This window comes from Ranitomeya variabilis, chromosome 1 (genome assembly GCF_051348905.1).
Source record: "Ranitomeya variabilis isolate aRanVar5 chromosome 1, aRanVar5.hap1, whole genome shotgun sequence".
NCBI classification, from domain to species: Eukaryota; Metazoa; Chordata; class Amphibia; order Anura; family Dendrobatidae; genus Ranitomeya; species Ranitomeya variabilis.
Genome location: NC_135232.1, coordinates 690,032,994 through 690,056,962, shown reverse-complemented (window position 1 = coordinate 690,056,962; position 23,969 = coordinate 690,032,994). Strand labels below are relative to the sequence as shown.

The 23,969-nt window shown below is 44.1% G+C and overlaps 1 long non-coding RNA gene across 1 annotated transcript in view; it reads right to left on the bottom strand.

Moving 5' to 3' along the window:
• LOC143817334 (uncharacterized) overlaps window positions 1-23,969 on the bottom strand; it is a 154,802-nt gene that overhangs the window by 105,876 nt on the left and 24,957 nt on the right. Inside the window, exon 2 of the long non-coding RNA XR_013224125.1 lies at window positions 16,753-16,832. This is a non-coding gene — a long non-coding RNA (uncharacterized LOC143817334). The remainder of the gene's footprint in view (window positions 1-16,752; window positions 16,833-23,969) is intronic.

Sequence of the window (23,969 nt, the reverse complement as noted above, 5' to 3'; positions counted from 1 at the left end):
TACAGAGGCAGACCAAAGCAAATGCTGCACACTTAGTGATCTATACTATGGATGCCAGCGGCGATGTGAGGAGCATACTATAGCCAGAGATGAGATTAGTGCGGTTCCTTCCCCGGCCAGCTCTTCACACTGCCGCTGCAGGTGATTGACAGGTGTGTCCATATGTACATGCGTGCGAGAGACCTGTCAATCACCTGTTGCAGCACTGAGGCTAGTCTCGTCTCTGGCTTTGGTCCCCAGCCGGATCTTGAAAGTACATTTACTTTGAAATGCCAAAGCATTTCAGAGCATAATATACAGTGCCTTGCGAAAGAATTCGCCCCCCCCTGGAACTTTTCAACCTTTTCCCACATATCATGCTTCAAACATAAAGATACCAAATGTAAAGTGGAACACAATTGTGAAGTTGAACAAAATTTAATTTAAATTTTTGTGGAAATTCAAAAACTGAAAAGTGGGCCGTGCAATATTATTTGGCCCCTTTAACTTAATACTTTGTTGTGCCACCTTTTGCTGCGATTACAGCTGCAAGTCGCTTGGGGTATGTCTCTATCAGTTTTGTACATCGAGAGACTGAAATTCTTGCCCATTCTTCCTTGGCAAACAGCTCGAGCTCAGTGAGGTTTGATGGAGATCATTTGTGAACAGCAGTTTTCAGATCTTTCCACAGATTCTCGATTGGATTGAGGTCTGGACTTTGACTTGGCCATTGTAACACCTGGATACATTTATTTGTGAACCATTCCATTGTAGATTTTGCTTTATATTTGGGATCATTGTCTTGTTGGAAGACATATTTCCATCCCAGTCTCAGGTCTTTTGCAGACTTCAACAGGTTTTCTTCAAGAATGGTCCTGTATTTGGCTCCATCCATCTTCCCATCAGTTTTATCCATCTTCCCTGTCCCTGCTGAAGAAAAGTAGGCACAAACCATGATGCTGCCACAACCATGTTTGACAGTGGGGATGGTGTGTTCAGGGTAATGAGCTGTGTTGCCTTTATGCCAAAAAGTTAGATTTTGGTTTCATCTGACCAGAGCACCTTCTTCCACATGTTTGGTGTGTCTCCCAGGTGGCTTGTTGCAAACTTTAAAGGACACTTTTTATGGATATCTTTGAGAAATGGCTTTCTACTTGCCACTCTTCCATAAAGGCCAGATTTGTGCAGTGTACGACCAATTGTTGTCCTATGGACAGACTGTCCCACCTCAGCTGTAGATCTCTGCAGTTCATCCAGAGTGATCATGGGCCTCTTGACTGCATATCTGATCAGTCTTCTACTTGTTTAAGATAAAAGTTTAGAGGGACGGCCGGGTCTTGGTAGATTTGCAGTGGTATGATACTCCTTCCATTTCAATATGATCGCTTGCACAGTGCTCCTTGGGATGTTTAAAGTTTTGGAAATCAGTTTGTATCCAAATCCGGCTTTAAACTTCTCCACAATAGTATCACGGACCGGTCTGTTGTGTTCCATGGTCTTCATGATGCTCTCTGTGCTTCAAACAGAACCCTGAGACTATCACAGAGCAGGTGCATTTATACGGAGACTTGATTACACACAGGTAGATTATATTTATCATTATTAGGCATTTAGGACAACATTGGATCATTCAGAGATCCACAATGAACTTCTGGAGTGAGTTTGCTGCACTGAAAGTAAAGGGGCCGAATAATATTGCACGCGACACTTTTCAGTTTTTGAATTTCCACAAAAATTTAAAATAAGCAATACATTTCGTTCAACTTCACAATTGTGTTCCACTTGTTGTTGATTCTTCACCAAAAATGTACATTTGGTATCTTTATGTTTTGAAGCATGATATGTGGGAAAAGGTTGAAAATTTCCAGGGGGCTGAATACTTTCGCAAGGCACTGTATCTGGATGTAATTGTGCAGCTATGCTCCAATTCATGCTGCCCGAGATTTGAGCAGCATGAATCGCATGACAGATTTACTTTAAAAATTGGAGAAGAGGTCCATGATAAAAAAAATCTTTTTATTAAATTACCAATAATTAAAAACAATAATAAAATAAGCACAATGTCATATATGAGATGCTCATGGGTGAAAAATACATATATAGGTAAGATTTATTGGTATAGGTGTGATTAAACGGTTCAACAGTACAGTGACTATAATTAACTGTAAATATCCTCATATTATACCTGGCATAGTAAAAATAAGGAATAGATAACACAAGGTAAATCTGCACCCAAACAAATAGATGGTACCAAGATATAAATATTACGATAAAATGCATGTTAATAATGAAGAGATAGCTCACATAAATAAGGAAGGGATCAGTAGCAAGGGGTAAAAATAACTCATACAAATCAATATAAATAAGATTATAAGGTAAAAGAGAAGCAATATGTAAACAAAGATAGATGGATTCAAAGTCCAGTCCCACAAGTTAGTGGAGACCGTAGACCCTCAAGACGATGTAACTGACTGATCTAGCAGTAGGCAATGTATGAAAGCAGTGCTACAAGCTGTGAAATGTAGTTTTTAACTTGTGGCAATGGATTAATGGTTTTCGAGTTGGGCATGAACAACCAGGCGTCCCCTCACCCCGATGCGTGTTTGTGTCAGCTTCTTCCAGGGGCATGTCAGGATGAGGGGTTGTAGGAGGCTGGTGCCAGGGCTGTAGTCATGGCCGCCAGTAATCCCTGTAACACCCACTGGCCCCTTCCCTGCTGAGTACCTCAGTGCTGCTCCTCTACACCATCTGAGTTCTCCCGATACGGGGTTATTCCCTTCCCTCTGCAAACGGTTCCACAAAAAAAAGAGTCACAGTCCGGCTTCACTTTAACTTGACATGACATCATCCAGGACACAATCAATCACAGCAACTGGCAATGCTTTCCCTTGCCTCTTCTCTCTGCCGCTAAGCCTGTCTCAGGGACAGACCGTACCTTCTGGTCCCTCAGTGTCCTCAATGCCCAGAATTTCTGCTTCTCGTGGGGATATTCTCTGCTGTTCCGCCCTGTCCTAAGAATAGCGGCCCACGCAAAAATCTGCCATATGTTGGATTACTTGCTCCCGTTCTGCTAAGCCTTCTTCCTCAGTGCTACAGCCCCAGTCACTCTGTGTGGGCTAGCTCTGCTGCTGCTGTACTTTCTTCTGTGCTCTGGCCCTCTGGATGCTAGATGCTGGGCCCACTCTTAATGGTGCGCAGCTGCTGCTGTTTCCTGGGCCTATAGCCCATGTGGACTCTTTGGGCGCTCCCGCCCTATTGAACTATTCCAGGAACTATTCCCTGGCTTACCAAGCAGCAGCCCCTCCTATTGTTAACTGTGTACTGTACTACAATTCCCCCATCTAGTGACCCAGCTGAGGTAATGTTCTCTTCCCCATCTAGTGGCTGACCCGGGGTAGTATACTGTCCCTATTTAATACATGCAAATACAGTAAATGGTAATACATATAAGATGTAGCAATACCAATATTGTAAACAATGGTAATACACCTTAGTGGTGTAGCAGTACCATAGTGAATGTATGTGTCAATTATATGTAAACAAAGAAAATTTGGCAAAAACATAAATACAGTTTATCATATTCCCTACAGGGTGGCCATGTTTTTAAAAAGTGCTTAGGCTTATCAGCGAAGTGCTGGGGCCACATCGTCAATGACGTAAGTGGAGCACCCTCCAGGGCTTAGGGGATACTCGGGCCGAGTCTGGTCATCATTAAAAGGGTGGTCATGGTGACAGTGACCTGGTCTGTGGCCCTGGGCATCCAAATTAAAGGGAAGGTCTTTAAAGGGGTTTTTAGGAATAAGAATGTTCATCACGCCAAGATGGTATGGTTTCCCACAGGTGAAGCTGCATCCCCAGGGCTCCTGATGTAGTAGGGAAAGATGGTGTTGTGCTAAAAATAATCAGAGGACACAAGGTTGCAGTCTCTTTACCGTTTTATTGGTAGTTTGTGGCCACAGTCCAGGGTACCAGCGACAGGTGACAGTGGAGTCCAGGCAGCCTGGAAACGAGTTGAATTCCTCTTGCCAGGTCAGATTGGGAGCCTTCCACTATGCCCTGTATAATAGATCCTTGCAGCCTAGGGCTTCTTTCAAGGGCCTCTCTCACTCTCTGTCCTGGGACAGTACCTGCATGGTAGGCAACGAGAGCCATTTTATAGGGGTCTCTGTTCACGGTGACTCCAGGCTCTGTATGTTGCTGTACCTCAGGGTGTAGATGTGGGCAAGTTACTTTCCTTTCCAATATTTTTATTTGTTTTTAACAAGGGTAAAGAGGGAGGGAGGGCGGGTAATTATGGAGGGGAGGGCAAGGAAATGTGGAATGGGCCAAGGGGAAACTGGATAGGCGAGGAAAGCAAACATAACAAAACACAAAATTACAAACTGGCAATAATTTGGCCTGAATAAAGCAAGGGACACAGCCCTTGAAAAACAACATTATGTATACCATCCACAAAGACTGCACAAGTAGGTCCGCAGAACTACTTGAAAAGAATGGGGTTATTAAAAGTGGGAGGGAATAAGGGAAAAATCTCAAATAGCGGTTGAGGCGGAGGCCCCTGCCATTAGGAGATAGCTGAGAAGATGCTTCCTTTCAACCATTGTCTGGTTAGTCTCTATCCAGCGATCTAACGAAGTTCAGTCCGTCTTCAATGGTGAAAATTGGTATGGTTCTTCCCCGGTATGAAATCAACAGTTTCAACGGAAAGCCCCATTTGTATCTGATTCCTTTATCACGAAGGGCTGTAGTCACGGGCCTGAATTCCCTTCGGCCTTCCAAGGTTTCTTTTGAAAAATCGGGGAAAACCTTTAGTTCCTTGTATGGCTCTGGAAAGGTTTTCTTGTCCTTTAGGTAGCCAAGTATCATCTCTTTGGTTCTGAAAAAGTGAAGTTTGAGGATAGTATCTCTTGGCAAGTCTGCAGAAACCTTGGGAGGTTTAGGCAACCGGTGGGCTCTATCAATCGTTAGATCCAGATCTGAAAGGTCAGGCAAGGCAATTTAAAAATAACCTTGAGGTGATTCGTCAGCTGTTCCTGGGTCACGTCCTCTGAAATGCCCCTTATTTTTAGGTTGATCCGTCGGCTCCTGTCTTCAAGAACTGCCATTTTGGAGCATAGGTGTTTCATCTCTAGGGTGAGCCGGTGCAATTCGTCAAAAAAATTGTCGATCTATGCTCAAGCTTATTTAACCTCTCCTCATGTTTTGACAATTGTTTGTCGATCTTGTCGACCTTATCACAGTATCTTTGGAAGTTGGAGTCCATTTCTGTTTTCATTCTCTTTGCAAGAGAAACTAGTCTTTCATCCATTTTGTTCATTATCCTGTTTACTAAATCGTCTTGGTCTGGTTGACTTAAATCTGCAGAGTGTGTATGTGTATGTAAACTTGCTGAGCTTGTACCCTTGTGGGCCTCAGGGTCATCGTATTTGACTTTGCTTTTCAATGGCGTTTGGTTAGGGGACGTGTCGCTGGATTCAGTTTCGTTTTTGACTTCTGAATTATTCCCTGAAAAAGTATATTTCTCGCTCGTAGCTCCTGGGTTCATCCTCTTCAAACTAGTAGAAGAATCCATTTTAGTAGGAGAGGATTTACTGCCAAAGGATTTAGTATTGGACCCGTAGTCAAGTAAACGAGGCATATCTCTCCGTGGAGATCTTGACCTACGCCTAGGAGAGGTAATAGAGTTAGCCCTGTTCCTTTCTTGTTCTCTACGACCTATAGGTTTGTCCTGTTTTAGTCCATATTGTGTCTTAATTGGGGTAGTGGGGTTAGCCTTCCCCTTAAATCTCGAGTTGCTCATGATCTTGGTCAGAGGACACTGGCGGAGATAAATAAAATTGTCAGAAATGAGTCTTATTAGAAATGTTTGAAGGCAAGTAATTGCCCCTTTAAGCCTCTGTGAAGCCGCGACTTGTTTTAGAAAAGGGAGCGGTGACTGACCAGACGACCAGGTAGGTGATAATCTTGTGTGCCTAAGTTAACAGTCCGGCCTGTGATGGAGGTAGTCTAAACAAAGCCGGGTCACAGTTGTGATCTCGGACCGACTTATAAAGAATGCAAAAAGGAAACTCAGCAAAATGATTAAATAAACCTATAAAAAATTAATAAAACCAAATTAAAAGTTTTTGCGGAAATTGAATCCTGTTTATTTGAGGAGGGCTTTTGTGTTATCGGCAAGCTTGAGTAAAAAGAAAAAATAATTTGTTCATAGAGCTGTTGCCCTTTAAGCCTCAGGGTTGTCAGCCAGTTCCTTGTGCTTTGGGAAAACGGCCGGTACTACTTCCCATAGACGTGTATTATGTGTGACAGTAGTTTAATAAAAGTCACATTTGCACTCCAGTCCTGGGGTTGCTTTTAGTAGGGCCGATGAGGGGAGGACTCTCCTATAATTATCTACCTCTTGTAGATCTTGCAGTGTTTTAAGCTTATTTTCGGGGGACTATTTTTTTTCCCCTTTCAGGCCTCCATAGACCTCCGGCTTAAAGCCGGGGCCTCAATTTATCGGCGGAGTGATACGTGAGTTAAATCGTGGCAAAAAACACCGCAAAGAACGCCTTTGTGTCCCTATTAAACGGCCTGAAAAGTCTGTACTGACCTTGGGGTTTGTCTCTAGGAGTCCCCAGGAATAGATGAAGACGCATCAAATGGTAAGATGAATTTTTGGCGGCGCTCCAGCGGTTTTGGTGTCTGCTAGTCTCCTGGTGCAAGGGCTTGGAGCCTGTTGTTTTGGAGAATCTGAGGGGTCTTTTACTTGATCCTTATCTTTGGGGGGTCCCTGAATGGTACCGATGCCAGGGGAAATGTGGTGTTTCTTGCATCCGATGAGGTGCCGTTGCTCTGTTGTCCCCGCTCTCTGTTATCAGCCACTTAATCTCAGCGGCTCTTCAGCGGCGCTATCTGCCGTGGGTCTCCTGGAACCGAGGGTTTGTGCTTGTTTCTGGACCCACAAGGTCCCCGGTGGCCCAAAGATTCTTGTAAATTCCAATTCAGGAGTGTTGCTGCGCCTGCTCTCTGGTATCAGCCAGATGTGAATTCTTCAAGCTTGTGATCTGCGGGACTCCCTGAAGGGTCTTTATTGGGGTCTGAATTCGCAGGGAACGTAAGTGGGCATAAAAAAGCCCCCTGTCCGTGATGCTAGGCCTCTCAGGCTTGGGAGGTCTCACAGGCCCCGTCAGGCAGGTGCTGGGTTACGGCCTGAAACGCAGTTTTGTCGGCTGATTTTTAGCTGGGAATGCTCCCTATAGTATGAGGGATTGATATTGAGGGGTTTTGGGGCCGGGTGCCTCCTTTAAAATGCGTTAGTAGCCGCTTTGTGGGATTTTTCCCCAGAGCTCCCTCTTCAAGTGTGTCTCTCCATTGACACTGAAGCCACGCCCCCGGCAAGTTACTTTCAATCTCCTGCCCTCCGGTTTCTGCTGTGGGGCATACAGTCCCACACCGCCTCAGACTCCCGGTTCCTGCGCTTCAGCGTGGAGGGAGCCCAATCACAGCTCTCCTCCAGCTCCTCACTTCTCCTGTGCTCCTTCGCTGTCTCACACAATCTAACTAACTCCTCCTCCTAGCCAGAATATATATCTATGGAAGCTCCCCTGAAACCGGGTCTCGAGCTCCCCCTTCTGGCCTGGAGTCAGAACATGTTGCATGCACAGGTTACCTGTCAAAGGGATCCTCCTCGTTTCCAGGCATGGCATCACCCTCAAGAGGAAGGCAATACCACTGTGGTACCCATAATCCTGGTGTGCCACATTAGCAGCGCGTGAAGCGGCCACTCTCCTCATGTGTTGGATCTTCCTGGAGACGCTCTCCGGCATGCAAGCGTGTCAGATGCCGAGCGGCATAGGAAGTCCCTAAGGTAGGGGAGGCTGCGCATGCGCTCAGTCGGGATGTGAGCAGGTTGTGGGATGCAGTAACGGACAGGAAACAGAGCAAGAGTAAACTTGGTTTACTGGAACAGGGGTATACTGTATAAACACAGAGAGGAGGTAGGGTAAAACTGGTGTTTAACAGTTTGGTATACGGGATGAGATAAACTGTATAACAGAGATAACAACAGTTCTCAAGTGTTAACTTATCAGTCTGACGGCTTCCTGACTGAAGAGTCCACAATAGGTACGGTGGCGCCAACACGGTCAGCGTGGGATGGATCCGGTGTTGTCCTGTAGTTTTCCTTGAGTCTAATCCAGACGGCAGCGGCTTGTCCTCAGTGTCTTTAATGAGTTCCTTGGTCCGGGGTTTGCTGCGCAGGGTGCAATACTATCCACAACACTAACGGAGCCTAACGTGGCTCAGCAGATGTATACCGGGGAATGAGAGCACAGTTGTCATTGAGTCACCTGGTCTTTCCTAAGCGGTGCGCATATTACTCACAGGCCTGGAGCATCTGGCACCTCGAGTCGCAGGAGCCAGCGGGCACACAGCAAGATACTGGTCACAGTCTTTGTGAGTTACTGCAGGCGCAGGCCTGCACTTTTCCAGTGCTCAGTAGTCAGAGTACTCTTGTCCCTGCCACAAGCTGTCTCTTCCCACCAAGACCGTCTGCTTATACACGCTCTCAGGCTTTTTCTTAGTAGCTACTGTCGGTCCAAGTCTCTAAGTTTTCCCCGGACAACAGAGGAGACAGCCCCGACAGTTAAAGACCCGGCACAAAACAGGTACCCCCGGTCCGGTGCTTCTTCTTACTGGGAGAGCGGGAGATATGAAATGGCTTATGTATAGGATGTAGGAGAGACCGCATAGACATAAAAAGAATTTAAAAAAGAATGAAATGCATAGATCAAATAAAGAATTATGGAGTGCATGTGACGATGTTTGAAGGAAACTGCCCTTATTCTCCTTTCAAAATTGTCACATGCACTCCATCATTCCTTCTTTGATCAATACATTTTATTCTTTTTTAACTTTTTTTTCTATGTGGTCTCTCCTTCTTCCTATACATGGGTCATTTCATATCTCCCGCTGTCCTGACTGAGTGCATGCGCAGCCTTCCGATGAGCTCGCCATCTGACATGCTTGCATTCCACACTTGCGCGCCAGAGAGCGTCTCAAGGAAGATCCGAACACATGAGGAGGGCGGCTGCTTCATGAGCCGCTTACATCATGGATGATACGGCCCCTGTACTTCGCTGATAGGACTGATCACCATTTAAAAACATGGCTACCACTCACCTTGACACGAGCCTGGAAGAAGCTGGCGGCAAAAGTGTGTCGGGGTGAGGGGACACCTGGGTGTTCATGCCCACCTTGGATGCCATTCATCTATTGCCACAAGGTAAAAACTGCACTTAGCACTTTCTAGCACTGCTTTCATACATTGCCTACTGCTGGATTGGCCAGTTACATCCTCTTGAGGGACTAAGGTCTCCACTAACTTGTGGGACTGAACTTTGGATTTATCTATATATGTTTACATCTTATTTCTCTTTTACCTTATAATCGTATTTATATTGATTTGTATGATTTATTTTTACCCCTTGCTACTGAACCCTCCCTTATTTATATGAGCTATCTCTTCATCACTAATAGGCATTTTTTCATACTATTTATATCTTGCTACCCTCTATTCATTGTTTTGGTGCAGATTTACATGGTTTTATCTATTCCTTATTTTTACTATGCCAGGTATAATATGAGGATATTTAGGGCTAATTATAGTCACTGTACTGTTGAACCATTTAATCACCCCTATACCAATATATCCTACCTGTCCTAATTTTATATATGTATTTTTCATTGTGCTTATTTTATTATCGTTTTTAACCCCTTTCTGTCATTGGACGTACTATTCCGTCCATGTAGGGTGGGCCCTACTTCCCAAGGACGGAATAGTATGTCCAGCGCGATCGGCCGCGCTCACGGGGGGAGGGCGGCAGATCGCGGCCGGATGTCAGCTGACTATCGCAGCTGACATCCAGCACTATGTGCCAGGAGCGGTCACGGACCGCCCCCACACATTAACCCCCGGCACACTGTGATCAAACATGATCGCAGTGTTCCGGCGGTACAGGGAAGCATCGCACAGGGAGGGGGCTCCCTGCGTGCTTCTCTGAGACGATCGGTACAAGGGGATGTGCTCACCTTGTACCGAGCGTCTCCTCCCTGCAAGCCCCGGATCCAAAATGGCCGCGGGGCTGCATCCGGGTCCTGCAGGGAGGTGGCTTCACAGCGCCTGCTCAGAGCAGGCGCCGGGAAGCCTGGAGCTGAGCACGTCAGATCGCCGATCTGACACAGTGCACAGATAAGTGTCAGATCGGCAATCTGTCACTTTACTGTGATGTCCCCCCCCGGGGCAAAGTAAAAATGTAAAAGAAAAAAATTACATGTGTAAAAAAAAAAAAAAGAAAAATTCCTAAATAAATAAATAATAATAAAAAAAAATATATTGCTCCAATAAATACATTCCTTTAGCTAAATAAAACTAAAAAAACAATAAAAGTACACATATTTAGTATCGCCGCGTCCGTAACGACCCGACCTATAAAACTGTCCCACTAGTTAACCCCTTCAGTGAACACCGTAAAAAAAAACAAACAAAAAAAAACCGAGGCAAAAAACAACGCTTTATTATCATACCGCCGAACAAAAAGTGGAATAACACGCAATCAAAAAGACGGAAATAAATGACCATGGTACCACTGAAAACGTCATCTTGTCCCGCAAAAAACGAGCTGCCATACAGCATCATCAAAGAAAAAATATAAAAGTTATAGTCCTCACAATAAAGCGATGCAAAAATAATTATTTTTTCTATAAAATAGTTTTTATCGTATAAAAGCGCCAAAACATAAAAAATATATAAATGAGGTATTGCTGTAATCGTACTGACCCGAAGAATAAAACTGCTTTATCCATTTTACCAAACGCGGAACGATATAAACGCCCTCCCCCCACAAAAGAAATTCATGAATAGCTGGTTTTTGGTCATTCTGCCTCACAAAAATCGGAATAAAAAGTGATCAAAAAATGTCACATGCCCGAAAATGTTACCAATAAAAACGTCAACTCGTCCCGCAAAAAACAAGACCTCACATGACTCTGTGGACCAAAATATGGAAAAATTATAGCACTAAAAATGTGGTAACGCAAAAAACATTTTTTGAAATAAAAAGTGTCTTTTAGTGTGTGATGGCTGCCAATCATAAAAATCCGCTAGAAAACCCGCTATAAACAGTAAATCAAACCCCCCTTCATCACCCCCTTAGTTACGAAAAATTAAAAAAATGTATTTATTTCCATTTTCCCATTAGGGCTAGGGTTAGGGCTAGGGTTAGGGTTAAGGCTAGGGTTAGGGCTGGGGTTAGGGTTGGGGCTAGGGTTAGGGCTACAGTTAGGGTTAGGGTTGGGGCTAAAGTTAGGGTTAGGGTTTGGATTACCTTTACGATTGGGAATAGGTTTGGGATTAGGGTTAGGGGTGTGTCAGGGTTAGGTGTTTGGTTAGGGTTACAGTTGAGATTAGGGTTAGGGGTGTGTTTGGATTAGGGTTTCAGTTATAATTGGGGGGTTTCCACTGTTTAGGCACATCAGGGGCTCTCCAAATGCGACATTGCGTCCGATCTCAATTCCAGCCAATTCTGCGTTGAAAAAGTAAAACAGTGCTCCTTCCCTTCCGAGCTCTCCCGTGCGCACAAACAGGGGTTTACCCCAATATATCGGGTATCAGCGTACTCAGGACACATTGGACAACAACGTTTGGGGTCCAATTTCTCCTGTTACTCTTAGGAAAATACAAAACTGGGGGCTAAAATATAATTTTTGTGGAAAAAAAAGGATTTTTTATTTTCACGGCTCTGCGTTATAAACTGTAGTGAAACACTTGGGGGTTCAAAGTTCTCACAACACATCTAGATAAGTTCCTTGGGGGGTCTAGTTTCCAATATGGGGTCACTTGTGGGGGGTTTCTACAGTTTAGGTACATTAGGGGCTCTGCAAATGCAACGTGACGCCTGCAGACCATTCCATCTAAGTCTGCATTCCAAATGGCGCTCCTTCCCTTCCGAGCTCTCCCATGCGCCCAAACGGTGGTTCCCCCCCACATATGGGGTATCAGCGTACTCAGGACAAATTGTACAACTTTTGGGGTCCAATTTCTCCTGTTACCCTTGGGAAAATACAAAACTGGGGGCTAAAAAATAATTTTTGTGGGGAAAAAAATAATTTTTATTTTCACGGCTCTGCGTTATAAACTGTAGTGAAACACTTGGGGGTTCAAAGCTCTCACAACACATCTAGATGAGTTCCTTAGGGGGTCTACTTTCCAAAATGGTGTCACTTGTGGGGGGTTTCAATGTTTAGGCACATCAGTGGCTCTCTAAACGCAATATGGCCTCCCATCTCAATTCCAATCAATTTTGTATTGAAAAGTCAAATGGCGCTTCTTCCCTTCCTAGCTCTGCCATGCGCCCAAACAGTGGTTTACCCCCACATATGAGGTATCAGCATACTCAGGACAAATTGCACAACAACTTTTGGGGTCCAATTTCTTCTCTTACCCTTGGGAAAATAAAAAATTGGGGGCGAAAAAATCATTTTTGTGAAAAAATATGATTTTTTATTTTTGCGGCTCTGCATTATAAACTTCTGTGAAGCACTTGGTGGGTCAAAGTGTTCAACACACATCTAGATAAGTTCCTTAGGGGTCTACTTTCCAAAATGGTGTCCCTTGTGGGGGGTTTCAATGTTTAGGCACATCAGGGGCTCTCCAAACACAACATGGCGTCCCATCTCAATTCCAGTTAATTTTGCATTGAAAAGTCAAATGGCGCTCCTTCCCTTCCGAGCTCTCCCTTGCGCCCCAACAGTGGCTTACCCCCACATATGGGGTATCAGTGTACTCAGAACAAATTGTACAACAACTTTTGTAATCCAATTTCTTGTCTTACCCTTGGGAAAATAAAAAATTGGGGGCGAAAAGATCATTTTTGTGAAAAAATATGATTTTTTATTTTTACGGCTCTGCATTATAAACTTCTGTGAAGCACTTGGTGGGTCAAAGTGTTCACCACACATCTAGATAAGTTCCTTAGGGGTCTACTTTCCAAAATGGTGTCCCTTGCGGGGGGTTTCAATGTTTAGGCACATCAGGGGCTCTCCAAACGCAACATGGCGTCCCATCTGTAAACAAAAGAAAAAAAGGAGCCACTACATAATCTGTACACCACCAGTCAAATATATGAAAAAAGGAACAGCTTTTATTGGTAACAAAATATTAAAAACAATTAAAACCAATACACAAGAAAACTCCCCCACAAGGCCTGTACATGGTACAATCTGCATAAGTAACAAATATAACAAACATAGCGCTGAACACCAGCATAGAAACAATCCACTGCTGGGTATAATATAGAGCACACATATAATGTGGAACAACGTGTAAACTTCCTTAAATGTGCTGACTCCCAGTAAATAAGCGGGTGAAGATACGATCCCCAATAGGCTGCTAATACATAAATAATACCCCAGATATAGGGGGGCACCAGCCCCAATGCACAGTGCAAAATAGCGACTGTTTACCAATAAGGGATATGGCAGCCAAGGAAACCCTGATAGAACCGCAACCCTCAGCAGTGTTGGTAAATTGCTCATAGTCAAATGGCGCTCCTTCGCTTCCGAGCTCTGCCATGTGCCCAAACAGTGGTTTACCCCCACATATCGGGTATCGGCGTACTCAGGACAAATTGTACAACAACTTTTGGGGTCCATTTTCTCCTGTTACCCTTGGTAAAATAGAACAAATTGGAGCTGAAGTAATTTTTTTGTGTAAAAAAGTTAATTGTTCATTTTTATTTAAACATTCCAAAAATTCCTGTGAAACACCTGAAGGATTAATAAACTTCTTGAATGTGGTTTTGAGCACCTTGAGGGGTGAAGTTTTTAGAATGTTGTCACACTTGGGTATTTTCCATCATATAGACCCCTCAAAATGACTTCAAATGAGATGTGGTCCCTAAAAAAAAATGGTGTTGTAAAAATGAGAAATTGCTGGTCAACTTTTAACCTTTATAACTCCCTAACAAAAAAAAATTTAGGTTCCAAAATTGTGCCGATGTAAAGTAGACATGTGGGAAATGTTACTTATTAAGTATTTTGTGTGACATATCTCTGTGATTTAATTGTATAAAAATTCAAAGTTGGAAAATTGTGAAATGTTCAAAATTTTTGCCAAATTTCCTTTTTTTTCACAAATAAACGCAGGTAATATCAAAGAAATGTTACCACTATAATGAAGTACAATATGTCACGAGAAAACAATGTCAGAATCACCGGGATCCGTTGAAGCGTTCCAGAGTTATAACCTCATAAAGGGACAGTGGTCAGAATTGTAAAAATTGGCCCGGTCATTAACTTGCAAACAACCCTTGGGGGTAAAGGGGTTAATTATTGGTAATTTAATAAAAATATTTTTTTGTATCATGGACCTCCTCCACACTATACTTATTCAGGGCTTGAGATTGTGTTGTCCTATGGCATTTTTAGAAATATCATAAATTATATTAGTGGTCATAGTGTTTAATTCCTTTACAAATTGAATTCGGGAAAAATGTAGGTGGAAACTCAAACATAAGATGTGTCCAGTGACAAAACCAGTATGTTTCACAAGTATCCAAATTTCACCAAATTCTCACTTTTTTGATTCACTGCACCATCAAAGCATTGAAGAGTCACATAGGGTAATGTAAAAGGCATGTAAGGTTAGGTGTACATATCTTTTACTGTATCCCAAAAGCAGATGTAGCAGTCTTATAGATTCCTCCACATCTAAATTCAATCCCTTGTTATTGTATGATATTCTCCTCAAACTACCAGCATCTCAAAACTTAGCTGTAAAAAGGAAAATGACACAGATGTAAATGCAAATTGTGAACACACGTGCAAAACATAAACTATAGGAGCACTGCATGCAAAATCCCAAAGTATGGAGATAGGGATAAGCAAGTGGAATGATAAAGGCATGCAAGCGACTTACATCACCCGAATGGACTGGAATGCTACTTATAGAGTTCCTTTGCATTAATGCCTCAGGACTAACAAATCACCTGCCTTTTCTGTCCCACGGCTATATAGTGCGCCCCTGTGGTGTGCAGTAGTAGTCCTTTTGATCCCTACTAGATCTCAAATACAGAAAATGCAAAATATCTTGAATATTTATAATTCATCCTGAATATTTTGCACGTACTGTCTTTAAAAGTCTAGTAGGTATCAACAGGCAGATATAAATGCAAGGGGGTGCACAACCTGTGACCCGGGGGACCACATGCTGCTCGCGATGCCCTTCTGTGCGGCACCCAACCCCGTGGACAGAAAAATACTTGTCTTAATGGTTAACTATATGAGAGCAGCTAAACACATGGAAGAGTAATGGCAAGCAACTGATAAGCAGGGACTGGAAACTACTAGTGGCACACTATGTATCTCTGGATATTTCATACACCAATATAGGCTCTTGTCATTCGTTTTGATCTCCAGAAAGAGTACGTGAATTAAACAAGTGGCCTTCTGTGCTGGCGACGCTGTCCACTGTAGTTTACAGGAGCTGTGAAACATTAGAACGCTAGCACAAAATCCATAACCTACTGTTGAGACCCATGCATTACCTGTTCCTCTTAAAACAATTTTTTACAAGGATTTAAAATAGGATTTTACTGCAAAATTCTAAAAAAAATTGCTTCAAATACTTTTTTTTATATGAGCTTCCTATTGGTTTTATGAAAAATGTGCAATACAACATGAAAAAAAAAGTACTGTATGCACTTAAGGAGCTTTTCCATTAAAATCAATCAGAACCTTTTTCAAAGAGTATTTAAAGGGGGTGTCCATTACTTTTTCATTGATGACCTACCCTTAGCCTATCAGCTGTTATTGGTGGCGGCCAGAAATACTCACTTGCGGAGCTGTGCCGCTTTCTGATAGTGGCCGTGGCATGGTACTATACATCCGCCTCCTATTGATTTGATTAGGAGGCCGATGTGTAGTACCCTGCCACAGCCACTATCAGATGAAGGCCAGCTCCGCAAGTGAAGATTTCTGGATGCCACCGATAACAGCTGATCGGTGGGGTGCTGGGTGTTGGGGCCCAACCGATCAGATATTGATGACCTATAGGATAGGTCCTCAATTTAAAAGTCTAAAAATCATAAATGTTGTTTCATCTTAATACTGATCTGAAGTAATTGAAAATCTGATAATTAATTGATATCAGTGTAAATTAAGTTTTTTTAATTGTTTTCCCATTGACCACATTTGAGAAAAGAGGATCATGATGGAACCAATGAAGACTGTGGACTACCGTGTAAAAGGATCCATTAACAGAACAGTGAAAATCAAAGAGAATATAAAAAATGGAAGTGTGATGTTAGCCGTGTCTCATACACATGATTGTATTATGTGCTGCAAATGTCACACCTATGTGTGTGTTAATTTTACATTTATTTTTAAGGATTCTGCATTTATCTGTAAAATAAAAGTTGAATTTACAATTAAATGACGTATTACGGATTTACTGTATTCTTAACTAGTTATATTGATTTTATCTGAAAAAGATATAGTGTCTCAATGATGCAACTGTAAAATACTGTAAATCTTGACATATGTAAATTCAGAAGATGCTGGCAATTTGCAGCTTTTTGTTTTATAATTCAGTTTTTTTCATGCTTTAACATTTTTATATGCAACCCACTTATTTCACTCACTGTAAACACTTTCATGTCAATCCTTTTTACACATACAATGCAAAAGCTCTGATCTCCACAAGGAGATTATTTTATACAAGATGCTACTCACTTGCTGTGAAAACCATTAGAAACCCCGCAGGTTTAGTTGGATTTGTTGATGGTTTAGCCCGACATAATGTCTAACATCACCTAATAAAATGATGAAAAAATACAATATCAGTTTTTAATATAGTTGGACTTTTCTGTACCTTTAAGGGGAAATGTATAATGCCATGACAATGGTAAAAAGTATATATATATATATATATATATATATATATATATATATATATATATATATATATATATATATATATAAATAAATGTTTTTTTTTTATCTGAAGGCAGAGGGACTTGGTTTTTCTTTCCTTGCTCTATGTACTCCTCATTGCTCATCACATCTAAAATCCTATTTCCTGCCCTATTCATCAAGATCAGCAATCTGGAGTTTGACTGATTACTGACACACTTTTCCCATGCCCTTATCACCTCTAAACCTCCCCCTGAAGTGCCAAGCTCTCATTGTCTATCATCTGTTCTCTCCAAACTGCTGTCAGATGCTCATTTACCCCTAATCTTACACTTGCTGCCTTTTAATATTCTTTCTAATCCAGCAACTTGTCAACTGGTGCGTCAGCCCGTGTCCAGGCCAGCTGCTGTGTCACAGGCACGCAACTTATTCTCCCAGCTTTGTATTCATAAAAAAAGTTTTCCCTACCAACTACTATAAGACCTCTAGTAATAATTAATTATCCCCCATGATTAGCCCATCTGTGGGGCTGCAGTTGACCACTGAAGAAAACACAGATGCTCATTAACTTCTGATAAAATTATACTAACCTAAAATAAAAATTAAGTTAATATTAACACCATACAGGTAAAGATCAAAGGTTATTGTTTGTATATGTAACCATCAGAAGGGGGGTTATATATTACAAATGCTGTTTAAGGGTGTGTGTCCACGGTCAGTAAACGCTGCTTACTTTGACGCTGCGCAGAGCTGCAGCGTCAAACACGCAGCGTCCAGATGTTCCAGCATAGTGGAGGGGATTTTATGAAATCCCGTGTCCACTATGCGTGGAAGCCCGCACGCGGCGGGCCTGCGACTCCGGACATGCTGCGCGTCTTTTAAGATCGCAGCATGTCCGTACACCTTGCGGGGACGCTGCGTCCCCGCAAGGCATAACACAGGGCCCTATGGGAGGGGGTCGATGATCCCGGATGTGTACAGTTAACACATCCAGCATCATCGCGTCCCAGAAGGGGGCGGGGCTTAGCGCCGAGCGGCTTCGCAGATCCGGCGATACCGCCGGCCATCCTGAACGTGGACACGCAGCCTAATATGGTACCTTGTTATTTTTTACGAAACGAAGAAAACATGAACTGAGCATCAACTCATTTTTAGGCTTTATGCACACAGTTGAGCTGCGCATAGAGTCCACTGTGTATGATGCTCTGTCACAGAGGTGTATCTAGGGTTTCTGGCACCCGGGGCAAAAATTCAGTTTGGGGCCCCCCCCCCTCAAGGACATATGCAATTTGTACACTTAAGGCCCCGTCACACACAGCGACGCTGCAGCGATACAGACAACGATGCTGATCGCTGCAGCGTCGCTGTTTTGTCGCTGGGGAGCTGTCACACAGACAGCTCTCTCCAGCGACCAACAATCAGGGGAACGACTTCGGCATCGTTGAAACTGTCTTCAACGATGCCGAAGTCCCCCTGCAGCACCCGGGTAACCAGGGTAAACATCGGGTTACTAAGCGCAGGGCCGCGCTTAGTAACCCGATGTTTACCCTGGTTACCAAAAAAAACAAACAGTACATACTCACCATCTGATGTCCGTCAGGTCCCTTGCCGTCTGCTTCCTGCTCTGACTGAGTGCCGCCGTACAGTGAGAGCAGAGCGCAGCGGTGACGTCACCGCTGTGCTGTACTTTCACTTTCACTTTGCGGCGCTCAGTCAGAGCAGGAAGCAGACGGCAAGGGACCTGACGGACATCAGATGGTGAGTATGTACTGTTTGTTTTTTTTTACATTTACGCTGGTAACCAGGTTAAACATCGGGTTACTAAGCGCGGCCCTGCGCTTAGTAACCCGATGTTTACCCTGGTTACCAGTGAAGACATCGCTGGATCGGTGTCACACACACCGATTCAGCGATGTCAGCGGGACCTCAACGACCAAAAAAAGGTCCAGGCCATTCCGACGCGACCAGCGATCTCGCAGCAGGGGCCTGGTCGCTGGTACGTGTCACACATAGCGAGATCGCTACTGAGGTCGCTGTTGCGTCACAAAACTTGTGACTCAGCAGCGATCTCGCTAGCGATCTCGCTATGTGAGACGGGGCCTTTAGTCATGTACCGACGAGCCGCTCTCCCTAATGCTCTCAATGTTCACTTAAAAACAGTGCACTGCACACTTTTAGGATTCTCCCTTGCCGGTGGACAGTCATGTCAGCACAAGTATGTGACTTGTATACTTCTGACCACATTCCAACTAGACGTGCCCAGCCTCACTCAGTTCATTTTCATTGAGGCCACACATGTGTAGCCAGCACGTGACCGCATGTATGTAAATGGCCAGCACGAGAGAATCCTGACAGCGTGCAGTGCGCACTGTGAGAATTCAGAAGTCTGCAGTCACATAGAATGACTGCAGACTCATTACAAACCTGGACATCCCCTTTAATGCTACTAATATAAATAAAAACATGAGAATTAGTTAGTATCACAAAAAACATTTACACCCAGGTACCTCATAGATGACGTCATCTCTGGAGTCGTTCTCTTTCTTTTCTTCATCTTGTCCAGACCCCATGATGAGTTTTCTCATCCACAGCTTGTCTCTGCAGAATTCCATCTTCTCCGCTCTTTTGCAGAAAATCTACACGATACCCTTAAAGATAGAAGTGTCATTATAATGCTCCTGAATAAAAAATTACCCCTCACTATATTGTCTGCACAAAATATGACCCCACACTGTCCCTCTTATGGTACATGCTCTTCACACTAACCTCTCCTTTCCATACCGGCCCCCTCCTCACACTGTCCTCTCATACTGTGTCCCCTCTATAGGGCCCAGTATTTATACTGTACTCTCTCATCACACTCCCCCTCCTTGGTATACTCTCCCCTCCTGACTGTGCCCTTACACTGTCCCTTCATACTACGCCCCCACTACTCAGTTTCTATTCTGTTCCCACTCACTTTTCTCCCCCCATACTGTCTCCTCACACTATTCCCCTCCCTCCTCATACTGTCTGCTCTCACATCCCCCGTTCACCATACTGTCTCCTCATATATTTACCCCCTCACTTTCTATACTGCCTGCTCATCTGATTCCCCATACTGTGCCTGCACACATCCCATCACCCTCACTCCCCATACTCTGTCCACATACATTTTTCATATCGCTACTCATACTGTGTAGGCATACATTCCCCCATTTGCTCCCCATACTGTCTGCACCCATCCCCATACTGTTTCCTCATATATGCCCCCATTCCCCCATACTGTTTCCTCATACATGCCCCCATTCCCCAGTACTGTTTCCTCATACATGCCCTCATTCCCCCATATTGTTTCCTCATACATCCCCCCATACTGTTTCCTCATACATGACCCCCATTCCCTCATACTGTTGCCTCATACATGCCCCCAATTCCCCATACTGTTTCATCATACATGCCCCCAATTCCCCGTACTGTTTCCGCATACATGCCCCCCTATTCCCCTGTACTGTTTCCTCATATATGCCCCCCCCATCTCCCTCTTTGCTCTTCATTTTGTGTCCTCAAATCTCCCCCACACATTAAATCCCCCATCCCCACTACAAATCTCCCCACACACAATAAATAACCCCATCCCCACTCCAAATCTCACCCCACACATAATAAATACCCCATCCCCACTCAAATTCTCCTCACACATAATAAATCCTAATATCCCCACTCAAATTGTCCCCACACATAATAAATCCCCCTGTAAGAGACAGCAGTGTACATAACAGCAGAGGAAGCTATATAATAAGGGACGGCACCATATATAACTAGAGAGAATGGTTCGTAATAAGGGATGATGTTATACATAATAAAAGAGGAAACTATGCAACTAAGGATGGTGTTATGCAGAATTAGTGAGTACACTATATACTAAGGGACTGTGCTATATATAAGTGAGTACACTATATAAAAAGGGACTGTGTTAGACATAATAAGCGATAATAATGTCTTCCTCCACCTCCCCGTGTTCCTAAGTCCATTATAAGTCCCCCTTCCTCCCATCCCAATCCCCAACACCCCTCATTGTCCTCCTCCCCGCATCCATTATTGTCCTCTACCCCACCCCATCATTGCTCTCTTCACCACCTCCATCATTGCCTTCTCCACCACCACTATCATTGCTTTCTACCCCACCACCCCATATCATTCCCCATTCCACCACCTCCATCATTTCTCCTTCCCCACCACTCCCAGCATTGCCCATTCCACTACCTCCATCATTTCTTCCTCCCCCACCACCCCATTATTGCCCCTTCCACCACCACCATCATTGTCCTTTCTACCACCACCATCATTGCATTCTCCCCCAAAACCCCATCATTGTGCTTTCCACCACCTCCATCATTGCTTTTTCCCCCACCACCCCATTGCCCTTTCCACCACCTCCATCATTGCTTTCTCCCCTACCACCCCATCATTGCCCTCTCCATCACCCCCATCATTGCCCTTTCCACCACCTCCATCACAGCCTTCTCCTAAACCAACCCCATCATTGCCTCTTTCCCCACCACTCCCATCATTGTCTTTTCCACTACCACCATCATTGCCTTCTCCTCAAACTCCATCCTTTTCTCCTTCCCCACCATCCCTATCATTGCCCTTTCCACCACATCCATCATTTTCTCCTCCCCCGCCATCCCCATCATTGCCCTTTCCAACACCATCATCATTGCCCATTCCACAACCTCCATCCTTTTCTCCCCCCTCCACCATCATCATTGTCCTTTCCACCACCACCACCATCCTTGTCCATTCTACCACCTCCATCATTTCCTCCCCCTCCACCATTATTGCCCTTTCCACCACCACCATCATTTCCTCCTCCCCCACCAACATCATTGCATTCTCCCCAACCACCATCATTGCCCATTCCACCAGCTTCATCATTTCCTCCCCCCACCCCATCATTTCCCTGTTGTGAATTTGGATTCGGGGCTCCCCCGGTGGCTACTTGTGGAATTGAACTGGTGCCTTCATCTTCTCTGTTCACCTGTTCCCATCAAGATGTGGGAGTCGCTATATAACCTTGCTTCTCTGTTAGTTGCTTGTCGGTCAACAATGTTATCAGAAGCCTCTCTGTGCTTGTTCCTGCTCCTAGACAACTACTAGATAAGTTGGACTCTTGTCCATGTTTGTTTTTGCATTTTGTTCCAGTTCACAGCTGTAGTTTCGTTACTGTGTCTGGAAAGCTCTTGTGAACAGGAATTGCCACTCTGGTGTTATGAGTTAATGCCAGAGTCTTAAAGTAATTCCTGGATGGTGTTTTGATAGGGTTTTCAGCTGACCATGAAAGTGTCCTTTCTGTCTTCTGCTATGTAGTAAGTGGACCTCAAATTTGCTAAACCTATTTTCATACTACGTTTGTTATTTCATCTTGATTCACCGCCAATACATGTGGGGGGCCTCTGTCTCCTTTCGGGGTATTTCTCTAGAGGTGAGCTAGGACTAATATTTTCCTCTGCTAGCTTTATTTAGTCCTCCGGCTGGTGCTGGGCATCTAGAATCAACGTAGGCATGCTACCCGGCCACTGCTAGTTGTGCGTTAGGTTTAGTTCATGGTCAGCTCAGTTCCCATCTTCCAAGAGCTAGTTCCTATATATGCTGATGCTATGTTCTCTTGCCATTGAGATCATGACAGTTTGACCGGCCCACTAAAGGGTTAAAATCCTTGGCTGAGAAAGGAGAGTAATAAGAAGTCTGCTGAGTTTTTTTGTTTTTTTTCTTTGAATGGCTCTGTGTCCACCTGTTTGTAATGGATCTTCAGAGTGTAACTGCAGGTTTGAATAATCTCGCCACGAAGGTACAAAATTTGCAAGACTTTGTTTGTCATGCACCTGTATCTGAGCCGAGAATTCCTTTGCCGGAATTTTTCTCGGGGAATAGATCTGGGTTTCAGAATTTTCGAAATAATTGCAAATTATTTTTGTCCCTGAAATTTCGCTCTGCCGGAGACCCTGCACAGCAGGTCAGGATTGTGATTTCCTTGCTCCGGGGCGACCCTCAAGACTGGGCTTTTTCATTGACACCAGGGGATCCTGCGTTGCTCAATGTGGATGCGTTTTTTCTGGCCTTGGGGTTGCTTTATGACGAACCTCATTTGGAGCTTCAGGCAGAAAAAACTTTGATGTCCCTATCTCAGGGGCAAGATGAAGCGGAAATTTACTGCCAAAGATTCCGTAAATGGTCTGTGCTTACTCAGTGGAATGAGTGCGCCCTGGCGGCGACTTTCAGAGAGGGTCTCTCTGATGCCATTAAGGATGTTATGGTGGGGTTCCCTGTGCCTGCGGGTCTGAATGAGTCCATGACAATGGCTATTCAGATCGATAGGCGTTTGCGGGAGCGCAAACCAGTGCACCATCTGGCGGTGTCCACTGAGAAGTCGCCAGAGAGTATGCAGTGTGATAGAATTCTGTCCCGAAGCGAGCGGCAGAATTTTAGATGGAAAAATGGGTTGTGTTTCTATTGTGGTGATTCTACTCATGTTATATCAGCATGCTCTAAGCGCACTAAAAAGCTTGATAAATCTGTTTCCATTTGCACCTTACCGTCTAAGTTTATTCTATCTGTGACCCTGATTTGCTCTTTGTCATCTATTACCACGGACGCCTATGTCGACTCTGGCGCCGCTTTGAGTCTTATGGATTGGTCCTTTGCCAAACGCTGTGGGTATGATTTAGAGCCTTTGGAGACTCCTATTCCTCTGAAGGGGATTGACTCCACCCCATTGGCTAATAATAAACCACAATACTGGACACAAGTAACTATGCGTGTTAATCCGGATCACCAGGAGATTATTCGCTTTCTGGTGCTGTATAGTCTACATGATGATATGGTGCTAGGATTGCCTTGGCTGCAATCTCACAACCCAGTCCTCGACTGGAGAGCTATGTCTGTGTTGAGCTGGGGATGTAAGGGGGCTCATGGGGATGTACCTGTGGTTTCCATTTCATCATCTATTCCCTCTGAAATTCCTGAGTTCCTGTCTGACTATCGTGACGTCTTTG